We start from the raw sequence: 15,420 nt of genomic DNA on the forward strand, positions 1-15,420 counted from the left end.
CAATTTTGATTTTATGCATAGAAAGATGCATAAAGAAATCCATTTTTATTTCAAAAGAGTTATTTTCATCAATTTTGATTTTATGCATAGAAAGATGCATAAAGAAATCCACTTTTATTTCAAAAGAGTTATTTTCATCAATTTTGATTTTATGCATAGGAAGATGCATAAAAGATTGATTTTTAATTCAAAAGTATTATTCTCATTAAAATGGAATTTATGCATAGTAAAATGCATAAAAGGTTTATTTTTAATTCGAAAGTGTTATTTTCCTTAAAATTGAGTTTATGCCTAAATAGATGCAAAAAAAAGAGGATTTTTATAAAAGTGTTATTCCTACTAAAGTTGTCTTTATGCCTAAATAGATGCGTAAAGAATCTTTATATCAAAAAATTACAATTCTCTTACATTCTATAAATTGATGTGATGAGATGTGATAGGAAACAGATAGATGTAAATGGATGGATGGAAGTGATATGAATCAGATAAATGAAATTGGATGAATGGATGTGATGTCCTGTGAATTAGGATGTGAATGAATGATATAGGATGTGAAGGAATGTGATGGCATGTGAATCGTGATATGAATGAATGATAAGGGATGTGAATGAATGACGGCATGTGAATCGGATGTGGATGGATGATGTGGTTTGATGTGTGAATGATGTAGATTAATGTGGATGGATATATGGATGATGTGATTTGATGTGTGAATGATGTAGATTAATGTGGATGGATATATGGATGATGTGATTTACTGTGTGAATGATGTGGATGTATGAATGTGGATGTGGAAAGGATGTGTGGATGTATGAATATAGATGTGGAAGTGGATGTATGAATGTGAATGTGGATGTGTGGATGTATGAATGTAGATGTGGATGTGGCCCCTAAAAATCCTCTACAATTTGGAGAGATTGGAGCTTCTCTCTCTCTTCAACCTTCCTTGGAGCCCTCTCAACATACTAACCAATTGATTGGTTGGGGGCTTCTTCTAAGAATAGAGAAGCAAGCAAATCAAGAGGTAAGATGTGATTTTATGGTTTTTTCTCTAGTATTCTTAATGTTTTCACTTGTCAACCCCTCTCAAGATTGAGAAGTATTCAAATGAATGGTTTTTCAATGCAAATGAAGCTCTCTAATGAATTCTAATCATTAATCACAAAAAGATTATCTTTATGCTTAATTTAGGATGTTTTTTAAGTATCTCTCTCTCTCCTAAAGAATGGTCATTCCTATGACCAATTCTCTATTCAAATGATGCTTCTCATGGAGCAATTCTTAATTCTAAAATCAAACTCTATGCTAGTTAAGCTAGAGGCTAAAGAAATGGCTTTTTAATGCTTTTATATTACATAAATTATGATGAACTTATGATTTAGATCCACAAATTGGATTTAGATCTATTGATAGTTAATATATCATAATTGTATTACTAAGTTTTATTCTTTTCAAAATTATTAAAAATTATCAGTAATAGTAGCGGAGCTATGGCAAAATTTTTAGAAATTAATACATAAATCATTTTTATGCATAATGTGAAAAGAGGAGTTCCTTCCATATCATAGGATGACTGTTTTGGTTGTTGCCAATGATGCCATAAGTACACCGATGAAGGAATGATTGGAAATAAGGATTCAACCAGAGATTTTGAGGATTGTGATCAGTGACACAATGGTTTCATTAAAGGATTGTTTTAAAGATAGCTGATGCTGAGAAAAAGGCAATTTCATATTGGGTGTGTAAGTGGTGTGACTAGTTTTATGTTTGCATGAAAATCCGGCTAGGGGGCCTGGGAACTCTTTTCCCTGGTACCCGGGACAAAACCTAACCAAATTCCTAATTGGATCCCATCACTAGAGTGGTTGGGCGGTTGGCTAACCCATGGTTGGACTGATGGATCTGTAAATCGAGACTCAATTTCTGTTTAGTTCGATAGATGTAGTAAATTCCAGAAAAAAATTGTTCTATGGAGAAGAATCAACGACTGTGCCTCTCAATGAGAAAAAAAGCGTTGATCTCTATGATCCAAGTACAATCTTTTTCCCTGATCTGACTATGGGACTTACGGGTTCGGTCAGATGAGCTCAGTTAGTTAAGGCTTTTGACTACGTTAGGGAAAAGTTATCCTGGTGAAATCGCGCGTGCTTTCTAGATAAAGGAAGTTTTTTCCGGGTTCGATTTTGGAAAAACCGATGGATTAGTCTCTTGTCCAGATATCCATGGGCAAGGCCCCGATTGTGGGACCCTGCCCCGCGCAAGAAGTGCTATTTCCGATGCTAGCACCCCTGAACTTGTTGTGCGGTGGGGACAGGGATCTTACAATGTTTGGGTTAGTAATGAGCGCCTAGTATGGATTTTTCAAGTCTCTTGGTGCTTGTGAGGTCATGGAGAATCCCGCTCTTCCCCATACGATCATACCAAAAAATGGTCCGATAGTGACCAAATTTTGCAAGCATGTGGGGGGACCCATCCCAACATGCTTGCAAAGTTTGGGCTAGCAATTAGCGCCCAGTGCGGGTTTTTCAAGTCTCTTAATGCTTGAGAGGCCAGGGAAAATCCCCCTCCTCCCCATACCAATCCTACTCACACATGCTCCAATGGTGACGAAACTTTGTGAGCATGTGGGAGTGGGTACTCCCCCAGATGCTTTCAAAGTTTGGTCACCATCGGAGCATGTTTGGGTTAGCAATTAGCGCCTAATATGGATTTTTCAAGTCTCTTGGTACTTGAGAGGCCATGAAAAATATTCTCTTCCCCATACCATATTACCCAGACTTGTTCCGATGGTGTGACCAAACTCTGCAAGCATGTGCAGGGAACCCACCAGAGCATGTTTCGGTAAGCAATTAGTGCCCAATGTGGAATTTTTCAGTCTCTTACTGCTTGAGAGGCCATGGAAAATCCCACTCTTTCCCATACCATCATACCCAAAGATGCTACGATGGTGGTGACGAAGCTTTGCAAAGCATTTGCATGGACCCACCCCCAAATGTTTACAAAGTTTGGTCACCATCGGAGCGTATTTAGGTAAGCAATTAGCGCCCAATGTGGAATTTTCATGTCTCTTAGTGCTTGAGAGGCTGTGGAAAATCCTACTCTTCCCCATAACATCGTACCCAAACATACTCCAATGATGACCAAACCTAGAAAGCATGTGGGGGAAACCCACCCCCACATGCTTGCAAAGGTTGGTCATGATTGGAGCATGTTTAGGTTACTAATTAGCGTCTAGTACGGATTTCTCAAGTCTTTTGGTGCTTAAGAGGCCATGGAAAATCCCGCTCTTCCCCATATCATCGTACCCAAACATGGGGTCCAATAGTGGCCAAACTTTGCAAGCATGTGGGGGGACCCACCCCCACATTCTTGCAAAGTTTGGTCAACCATAGGAGCATGTTTGCGTTAGCAATTAGCACCCAGTGCGGGCCTTTTCATGTGGTGACCAAGCTTTACAAGTATGTGCGGGGACCCACGCCCACATGCTTGTAAAGTTTGGTCACCATCGGACCAGATTTGGGTAAACAATTAGTGCCCAGTGTGGACTTTTCAGGTCTCTTGGTGCTTGAGAGGCCATGGAAAATTCCACTCTTCCCCATAACATCGTATCCAAACATAGTCCAATGGTTACTAAACCTAGCAATCATGTGGGGGGAACCCACCCCCACATGCTTGCAAAGGTTGGTCACGATCGGAGCATGTTTGGGTTAGTATTTGGGGCCTAGTACGGATTTTCAAGTCTCTTGTGGTGCTTGAAAGGCCATGGAAAATTCCTCTCTTTCCCATACCATCATACTCAAACATGGTCCTATAGTGACCACACTTTGCAAGCATGTGGGGGGAGTGGGATTTTCCACGGCCTCTCAAGCACCAAGAGACTTGAAAAATCCGCACTAGGTGCTGATTGCTAACCCAAAGATGCTCCGATGGTGACCAAACTTTGCAAGCATGTGGGGGACCCACCCCCCGACATGCTTGAAAAGTTTGGTCACCATCGGAGCATGTTTAGGTCGCCTAATGCGTATTTTTCAAGTCTCTTGGTGCTTGAGAGGCCATGGAAAATTCTGCTCTTCCCCGTACCATAATACCCAAACATGCTCCGATGGTGACCAAGCTTTTCAAGCATGTTCGGGAATGCACCCCCACATGCTTGCAGAGTTCGATTACCATTGGAGCGTGTTTGGCAATTAGCGCCTAGTGTGGACTTTTCACGTCTCTTGGTGATTGAGAGGCCATGGAAAATCCCAATGTTCCCCATAACATCGTACCCAAACATACTCCGATGGTGACCAAACCTAGCAAGCAAGTGGGGGGAACCCACCCGCACATGCTTGCAAAGGTTGGTCATGATCAGTGCATGTTTGGGTTAGTAGTTAGCGCCTAGTATGAATGTTTGAAGTCTCTTGGTGCTTGAGAGGCTATTGTACGCAAACATGGTCCCATAGTGGCCAAACTTTGCAAGCATGTGAAGGGCTCTTGGTACTTGAGAGGCCATCGTACCCAAACATGGTCCCATAGTGACCAAACTTTGCAAGCATGTGAAGGGCTCTTGGTGCTTGAGAGGCCATCGTACCCAAACATGGTCCCATAGCGACCAAACTTTGCAAGTATGTGGGGGGCCCACCCCCACTGTAAGATCCCTGACCCCACTGCGCAACGAATTATGGGGTGCTAGCAGCGGAAGTAGCACTTCTTGTGCAGGGCAGGGTCCCACACTCGGGGCCTCGCCCACGGATATCCAGACAAGAGACTAATCCGTCGGTTTTTCCAAAACTGAACCCAGAAAAACTTCCTTTGCCCGGAAAGCACGGGCGATTCCACCAGGATAACTTTTCCCTAACGTAGTCAAAAGCCTTAACTAACTGAACTGATCTGACCGAACTCGTAAGTTCCATAGTCAGATCAAGGGACAGATTGCAGTTGGATCATAGAGACCAACGCTTTTTTCCTCATCGAGAGGCACAGCCGTTGATTCTTTTTCCATAGAACAATTTTTGTCTGGGATTTACTTCATCCATCGAACTAAACTGAAATTGAGTCTTGATTTACGGATCCATCAGTCCAGCCTAACCCCATCCAGTCCCATGGGTTAGCCAACCGCCCAACCACTGTAGTGATGGGATCCAATTAGGAATTTGGTTAGGTTTTGTCCCGAGTACCAAGGAAAAGAATTCCCACGTCCCCTAGCTGGATGTTCATGCAAACATAAAACTAGTCACACCACTTACACACCCAATATGAAATTCCCTTTTTCTCAGCATCAGCTATCTTTAAAACAATCCTTTAATGAAACCATTGTGTCACTGATCACAATCCTCAAAATCTCTGGTTGAATCCTTATTTCCAATCATTCCTTCATCGGTGTACTTATGGCATCATTGGCAACTAGAACGCTCACCACCTATTCACTTACGGGTCTTTTCAATAGTTCCCAGCTCATAGTACCCGGCAATATAATCACTTATAAAAATCAAGATGGAATCTTCGTTGAAGATCAGCAAGATCAACCAACAGATCCATATAAAAGAGCCATGGACTCATCTGTTGAGGACCAGCAAGGTCAATCAACCAGATCCATGCCCGGTTTCAGAAAACAACTCTTACTCCTTGTTCTAAATATCTTCCTCGACGCACGTGTGGGTATCTTCGGCGACCCATAGCCCGAGCACCGTATGGTCAGCACCCTCTAGGATCCTTTTGCAGGTCACCTAGTGCTTCACTCATAGGCCGCTTGCTTGGTCCCTCATCCAACGTATCGGAAGCTCACCATTTAAATCGAACCGAGGCTGGTCAAGACCTCGGTCGACCTTGCTACGCGAGACGTCCTCCGTTGACTCTCCGTCAGCTGTTGCAACTTTATCAGGTAGGTCTCCACGACCACATTATTAAGATAGTCAAAATGCTTCCCCAGCATTCTTGACATAAAACAGTCATTTACAAACAGGTCACAAGTGCAGTTTCTATATTGAACTCTCGTCTTTCCACATTATCCCTCATCAGTCCACATTACTTATTCCACATTCCATTTCATATATGTACTCATTCTCATCCAATCACATCATTTTCCATCTCATCAACTCAATTTCATTCACATCACATAACATCAATTCACATCCCAATTCACATGTCATCACATCTCATCCATTCACTCATATCGATGACACATCATTTCACATACACATTCGCATTCATTATTCTACATACACATCCACATTCATACATCCACATCATACATCTAATTCCACATCCGCATTCATACATACACATCCATATCCACATCCACATTCATACATCCATATCTACATCCACATCCATACATCCATTTCCACATCCACATCCACATACATACATCCATATCCACATCTACATCCATACATCCACATCCATATCTACATCCATTTTCACATCCTCATTCATACATCCACATTCATACATCCACATCCACATTGATACATCCATATCCACATCCACATCCATACATCCATTTTCACATCCACATCCACATACATACATCCACGTCCACATCTACATCCATACATCCATTTTCACATCCTCATTCATACATCCACATCTACATACATACATCCACATCTACATGCATACATCCATACATCCACATCCACATCCATATCCATACATCCATTTCCACATCCACATCCACATCCACATAAATACATCCACGTCCACATCTACATCTATACATTCATTTTCACATTCTCATTCATACATCCACATCCACATACATACATCCATACATCCACATCCACATCCACATCCACATCCATACATCCACATCCACATCCACATTCACATTCACATCTATACATCCATACATCCATTTTCACATCCTCATTCATACATCCACATCCACATTGATACATCCATATCGACATCCACATCCATACATCCATTTTCACATCCACATCCACATACATACATCCACATCCACATCTACATCCATACATCCATTTTCACATCCTCATTCATACATCCACATCCACATACATACATATATACATCCACATCCACATCCACATCCACATCCACATCCACATCCACATCCACATCCACATCCACATACATACATCCACGTCCACATCTACATCCATACATCCATTTTCACATCCACATTCATACATCCATTTCCACATTCCACAGTCATACATCCATATTCACATCTATCTGATTCGTATCATATCTTGTCACATCTACTTATAGAATGTAGGAGAATTCTAATTTTTTGATATAAAGATTCTTTACGCATCTAATTAAGCATAAAGACAATTTTAGTAGGAATAACACTTTTATAAAAATCTTTTTATGCATCTATTTAGGCATAAGTTCAATTTTAAGAAAAATAACACTTTCGAATTAAAAATAAACCTTTTATGCATTTTACTATGCATAAATTCTAATTTAATGAGAATAACACTTTTAAAATAAAAATAAATCTTTTATGCATAAATTTAATTTCAATGAAAATAATACTTTCGAAATAAAAATAAATCTTTTATGCATCTTTCTATGCATAAAATCGATATTAATAAGAATAACTATTTTGAATTAAAAATAAAATTCTTTATGCATCTTAATAAGAATAACTCTTTTGAATTAAAAATAAAATTCTTTATGCATCTTTCTATGCATAAAATCAAAATTGATGAAAATAACTCTTTTGAATTAAAAATAAAATTCTTTATGCATCTATTTATGCATAAAATCAAAATTGATGAAAATAACACTTTTAGATTAAAATAGATTCTTTATGCATCTTTCCATGCATAAATCCAATTTAGTAGGAATTACAAATTTGGAATAAAAGAATTTCTCTTATGCATCTAATTTATGCATAAAATCCATTTATGATGAAAATCACACTTTTAATATATAAAAATATCTTTTATGCAAACAAATCATTTATGATGAAAATCACACTTTTAATATAAAAAAATATCTTTTATGCATACAAATCATTTATGATGAAAATCACTCTTTTAATATAAAAGAATTTCTTTTATGCATACAAATCATTTATGATAAAAATCACACTTTTAATATAAAAATTATATCTTTTATGCATATGTTTATGCATACAAATCATTTATGATGAAAAAATATAAAAAAATATATCTTTTATTGCATACAAATCATTTATGATGAAAATCACTCTTTTAATATAAAAGAATTTCTTTTATGCATATATTTATGCATACAAATCATTTATGATAAAAATCACTCTTTTAATATAAAAGAATTTCTTTTATGCATATATTTATGCATACAAATCATTTATGATAAAAATCACACTTTTAATATAAAAATTATATCTTTTATGCATATGTTTATGCATACAAATCATTTATGATAAAAATCACTCTTTTAATATAAAAGAATTTATTTTATGCATATATTTATGCATACAAATCATTTATGATGAAAATCACTCTTTTAATATACAAGAATTTCTTTTATGTATACAAATCATTTATGATAAAAATCACACTTTTAATATAAAAATTATATCTTTTATGCATATGTTTATGCATAAAAATCATTTATGATAAAAGTAACACTTTTATAATAAAAAAATATTCTTTTATGCATAGAAATCAATAAATGATAAAAGTAACACTTTTATAATAAAAAAATATTATTTTTTATGCATAAAAATCAATATGATGAAAGTAACTCTTTTTGTAATAAAAATTATACTTTTATGCATTATTTTATGCATAAAAATCCATAATGAAGAAAGTAACACTTTCATAATAAAAAATTTATCAATAAGTATCTTTCATAGAATTTAATTCTATTGAAAATCATTCTTTTATAAAAATTAATCAATATGCATCTTTCTATGTATGAATGAAAATGACACTTTTAGAATACTCTAACGATGGGGATTACTCTTTTTGATTAATAAAAGATGAAATTTATTTCATAAATTTTCAGAAAACTTTGCCATGACCTCCTTTGTATGGCTGACCATTTTTCAATTTTTAATTCACTAAAATTAATTAGAAGTTCACCAAGAGTATTTAAATCATTCTAGTGTAAACATTTTCTACTTATTTAAGAGAAACATCATGAAAAACTTGATTTTATCCAATAATCAATCATCTAGGATAAAGAATGGTTGGATTTACTAAAGAAGAGAGGGGAATGCCTTTTTTCAATGAGGCATAACATCATTTGATTTTAGAGAAGACAAAAATCATAACCATAAAAGAAATAGAAAAGAGAAGAATCTCCAACTTACATAGATAATTTGAGAGCTTTCTTTTGGCTTGATAGTTTGAGGGTTCTACTCTTGTTTGAAAACAAGAGTGGCCACCAATCTTTTAGGAGAGGGAAGGTCAAAAACTAATGAATTATGAGTAAAATTTATTGTTTTTGGCACTTGGGAGAGGCAGGGTAACAGTGCAAAAACACTATTGAGTTTCAACAAAGGGGAAGGCTTCTATTTATAGGAAAAAGTGAGCTTCTAACCAAGCAAACTGATTCTAGAATTTTCTGGATTAGTTTGGTCAAATTTTGGCCATTTTTAGGTCAATTTTGCTCACTTTCTGGATCTAGCTGAAACAGGAGAGAGGAGAGATAAAAATATCTCATTATTTGGGAGTTTAAAACTCATTCAAACATGTGAAATAGGCGCCTCCTTCATGAGGGGAATTCCCCCATATTGAGGTGTCAAAAATGCATCATTACTTCTAAATATCTCTCTTTTTTAACTATTAACCTTGTCCTTAGTCAACTCTTCATCTTATGTGAGTATTTACTCATTTTTGGGAGATTTTCCTTTTATTTCTTCATTTATCTCCTCCCTACATTTGGATGAATCTTATTGGTCCATAGGAACCTTAATTTAAAATTTCAAAAAAATCTTGACCCTCAGGATAATGCCTCTTGAACACATTATACTTGATTTCTAATGCACCTTCTGGAAATCTTTTTGAATTTCTGTTTCACGGAAACTTATTTTAATAAGAAGAGATATTTTTCCATCCAAAAATATTTAAAAACTAAATTACCACTCTCTAGAAGATTTTCTCTTTCTAGGCCAAAACTGATAGAAACAAGATCTTATATATTTCTGAAGAGGGATTTGACTACAGGGGAAGATACTGGACATCCTGAGAGGCTGGGGAGGAATCTTACACCCACATGCTTGCAAAGCTTGGTCACCATCGGAGCATGTTTAGGTTAGCAATTAGTGCCCAATGTGGATTTTTTCAAGTCTCTTGGTGGTGATTGAGAGGACATGGAAAATCTCGCTTTTTCCCATACTATTGTACGCAAACATGATCCGATGGTGACTAAACTTTGCAAGAATTTGGAGAGGACTTGTCCCCATATGCTTGCAGAATTTGGTCACCATCGGAGCATTTTTGGGTTAGCAATTAGTGCCTATTGCGGATTTTTCAAGTCCCTAGGTGCTTGAGAGGTCATGGAAATTCTCGCTCTTCCCCATACCATCGTACACAAACATGCTCTGATCGTGATCAAACTTAGCAAGAATATGGGGGGGAACCAAATTCCACATACCAGGGATTTCATTAACGTCTTCACAATTTCGTGATCATGTTACCAAAACCTGTTGTTAACATATTAAAACTTGTGATCACATTGTATATTCACATGACCTGAGCAATGACCTGCCAGAATCCACTAGTCCCGTAACACCTCCGGGCTCTTGTTTTCCCGGCGGGCCCCTCGGGATAAGCACATATCCCGGCGGGCCCGCCGGGAAAACCAAAGAACACCGACGGGGTTCTGTTCTGTTTATAAACACTGCCCGACACCCATCGTGGAACTTTTGGGGAGATAGTCCTTGTTTTGGGGGCGTGATATCTCTCCTCAAAGTACTTGTAGAGCTCTCGAGTTGCTAGAAGTGTCCTCTTGGGAAGAACGTCCTTATCTTGGGGGCTCTCGTCTTTCCTTGTAGGCACTCCTAAGGCTATTGAGCCACTCGTCCTTAGTTCTTTGAATTGGGGGCAGGGTGTGGTTCGTAGCTAATACTTGCGGAGATTTAGGGATAAATTTGGAGTCATTCAGCTTTGCATTTGAGCTACGTAGGTAATCTACCTCATTCTGCTTTATGAATGGTTTGATGGAGCCAAGAGTCCTGCTTAGGGGCTTGTATTGGTTCTTGATACTTGATATAGTTTAGAGAGTAGACAAGGGTCTATTGTCCTATACTAGAGTATTGGGCAAGCATAGATCTCTGATTTTCTTTGTGAATGTTAGTAGAGAAGGTCTATTGTCCTACACTAGAGTATTGGGCAAGCATAGATCTTTGATTGTGTAAAGTATCCTTAATTGGGTACAAAAGGCATCCTTCATTGGGGGTGCAATGTGCATGATAGTTTCGAAGTAGTTTTGTAGTCAGACCTTGCAAGATAGTTTCGAAGTAGCTTTGTGTTATGTGATGATCTTTTGTATTTGTCAAGATAGTATCGAAGTAGTTTGTCTGGTAATGTATGTTTTGTAATACGTGAGTGACTTTGTTGTTTTTTCATTTGTGTATTCATTGTTATATGCTTGGTTGAATAGGTTATTTGTTGAGATGGAGGACAATGTTGGATCCAGTGATACCTCCAATAGAGTCCAAATTCTAAATAGTAGGAAAAAAAGGCACCTGGGATAGAGTGGCAATATGCAATTAACGTTGGTGATCGATTCATAGATTGGGAGTGTAAGCTATGCCATGCAGTAAAATCAGGTGGGGCGCCTCGACTAAGAGAACACTTTTTAGGCGGACCGAAGAAAAAGTCATGTACCCACCCCTCTGCACCTGTAGTGGCCAAACGCATAAGAGAAGAAATTCAAAAGAAAGATTCAAGAAAACATGACACTCCTACCGTTAATGTATCAAGGCAGCAAGAACACTGTTGTTCTAATCATCAAACTCCCGCTACATCGCCTGCTTGTACTCCGAACGTCAATGTGCAACCAGAAAGTAATCTACCCAGTGCATCTTCCTGCAAGCGGAACTTTGACATAGGAAATATACCCATGCGTCAAACTTCATTGCAAGAAAGCCTACATCAAGGTCGGCTCGATGATGCACAACTCGCCCTTGCTGAAGCGATTTACTTTTCTGGGAGTGCTATGATGATGATGGACAGTGAGCATTGGAAGAGAGCATGGAAGAAAATTGGTGAGTTTGGACCAGGGTTTTCACCGCCTACGTACCATGCTATGCGAAATGATCTATTAGAGAAATGTTATGCGCAAGTAAAAGAACGTGTACAAAGAATAATTCTTAGCAATATAGAGCTTTCTGGATGTAGTATAGTAAGTGATGGATGGTCTAATGTACAAAGAAAACCATTAATTAATATAATGGTTATTTCACCTAGAGGTGAGACTTTCATCCGTGCCGTGGATTCTGCTGGTTCAATCAAAACTGGGGCTTACATTGCTCAAGTCATTGGCTCTGTGATAAAGGAAGTGGGTGCCAAAAATGTAGTCCAAGTCGTCATGGACAATGCAAAGAATTGCAAGAATGCATCCAGAATCCTAAGGCGACAATATCCACATGTTTTTTCGGTAGGCTGTAATACTCATAGTTTGAATCTTGTATTAAAAGATTGGTATAAAAGTGATGATACCAAATGGTTTGCCTCAATCGTCGACACTGCTCGCCAGCTTGTAAGATTCATGCTCAAGAGACAGAGAGTGTTAGATGTTAGTGCTCTTCAAACTCAGGCTCAAAAAGAAACTGGAGCATGTACAAATATATTCACAGTACTATTCGCAATCGACTTCTTGCAGATCGAGCAGATAAACTTGTTTACATGTATTGCAATGAAAAGATCTTGCGAGACATTGAAAGCGAAGAGCATGAAGAAGATATGCCCAGATGGATGTACAATTGTGATGATGTAGTAGACGAGAACTTTGATGTTGGACGCACGTCGTGCACCACCCTTGAGATAGAAGACAATTTAGACATTGACTTAGATGAGCTTAATTTAGCAGACGAGAGGGTAAACGGTGAAAGAATTTTGGAGCAAGATACTGACATAGAGGAAGAAGTCATTTCATTAATTTCATAAAAAGTACTTGTACAAATGATCGTATTTGGAGAAATTATCAATACAAAAGTAGAATTTATGTCTTTCTTAGCTTTCATCTTGAAATAAATTGCGAATTGCACTAGGAGTTGCATCTAAAGGTCTTGGTGGTTTATATTCGCTAGCCATGCCGAACACTGTATAAATACCTTGATTTATTGGGACACTGCACAATGCACATGTGGAAATATTTTGCATTTGCCTCACTAAACATATTAAGTGGTAGTAGTGTCCACAGGGTAGTATATACTGGCCGCTCCACCCATCGAATACTTTGTAACATATAGGACATTGGGGGGTGGAGGAACTAGTAGCCTCAGCAGAAACTCCCACAAGATCAAGATGTATCAAAAAATGAGAGATGTGGTTTCCTTGGCGCACAGGAGCAATACGTGAAGAGATGGTCTGTACATCTTGGCTGATCTTTGTGAGCTACTCTTGAATCCCTCTATTGGCCAGGGGAGGAGTTGACGCTTGAGATAATCGCTCAGCTTCTTTCTCCTTCTTTGCTAGCTGTGCCCCTAAGCTTTCTTTGACCTTGTTTAACTCCAATCCAACGCCCTCCACCATGAGAGCAAGTTCCTCCCTTGTGAATGTCACTGTCTCTTCACGTATGTCGTGGGTGTTGACAGTGGCCTCTCTGGAGGCGAAGTCCACTGGAGTTTCTAGGATAAATTGTGCATATAGCATCTTAGCAAAATAGAGTGGAGCGTCGGCGTTATGGAGAGGACGACCGTACACCTCCAAGAAAATGCGCTCGGCATTAATTTTGATATCATTGTGAGTGCAACGCGAAACCTTCCATCTTCCCTTCTTAATCTCGCCATCTGGACATGGCCATATTTCCTTTATCATCTCTGTGGGGTTACACGTTTGTTTATGTCTTTCCATTGGGCATAAGTAGGATTTGTCCATTTCGACAACCTACATGCTGTTCTCGTAGCTTCACGGGCTGTCAGGCCATGTGCAAGGGCCTTCATTCGCTCATATGCCTTCTTGGCTAACTCTTGATGCTCGTTTGCTTGCGCTTCTGCCATATCTGCATGAACGTAAATGACTTTAGGATTTTAATGAACTGTAAAGAATTACCCTCAAAAACTTAAAGTTTAACACCACGAGAGGAGATATGTATTGTAACGACTCAATGAGAAATATCCACTTGACTCAAAAAATACTTCAAACAATGCGCGCACATCAAATTTTGAAGAGAAAACATAAACTTAAACACCACAAGAGGAGAGAGATATTGCAAAGACTCAATGCGATAATATTTCAAACAATGGGCACATATCAAATTTTGAAGAGGAAACAAAGTGCCATTCTTGAAACTTAATCTCCTGATACTGTATCATTACAAAATTGGGGTAAATGACACCGATAGCTCTACAAGAGGACGTTGTGCCCTCATTGGGTCAGTATTTAGTGATCTAAAAAATTCCACTACTTGCAAAATAGATTTTCGCTCGTCGCGATTAGGTAGGCACATCTAATTTTTGACTCTATAAATAATAGTATCCATGGTAACTTTGTCATAGGAACTATTGTCCATCCACAACTCTTGTACTTTCTACCAAAAGTCATATAAAGTTTGTAATAAATACCCTAAAGCAAAAACATCAGATGCAGGAGTGTATGCATCTGCCAAAAATGGATCATAAAGTTCCGGGGCTATCCATGGCCGTTTATTTCGCTCTCTGTCTGCGTAGGAGACCGCCGCCTGTGCCACCTTCTCAGGGTTCTTGTCTGCTTCCAATACAAAATTGAGAGACACCCATTTTTTGGGCGCTCTTAGCAGTAACCCCCAATTGATAATACCTACGCGTGGCTTCAGCTCTTTTGTAAAATCCAGCACTACATTGAATGGATGTAGGTCGGTATGTACAATTCCTGCCAAATGTGCTGCCGCTAGGCCTTCCAGCAGGGCATGCATAATATGTGGCATGGTTATTACTATTTGTTTTATTTTAGAAAGTTCTAGATGACTTAAAGGAATATTACCGGGTGGGGGTTGTCTCCATCCTCGATCCAAACGGAAAATTGCTCTGGTGAACTCACTGAATCTGAAGGGGACCTTCAGAAGAGTATCACCAAGCGAGCCGCCATTATAGTATGGGAAAATAGTGATCCAAGGAGATTCTTTTGTGAAGGCAATACACCTGACAATTGATGGGTGTAAAACCTGCATGCCCTGCTGTGCCTGGAAGCTCTCGAACTTGGCGCTGCCTTCTCCTTTGTAGTGCTTTTCGCAAAAAGTAATGTGCTCTGGCAAAAATGATATACCTTTAATTGTATACTCTTTTACTGTGCCAAAAACACCAGAGCCTATTGTTCGCCCTTGGAG

Source organism: Cibotium barometz, chromosome 51, assembly GCF_041138505.1.
Source record: "Cibotium barometz isolate CiBa-2024 chromosome 51, ASM4113850v1, whole genome shotgun sequence".
NCBI classification, from domain to species: Eukaryota; Viridiplantae; Streptophyta; class Polypodiopsida; order Cyatheales; family Cibotiaceae; genus Cibotium; species Cibotium barometz.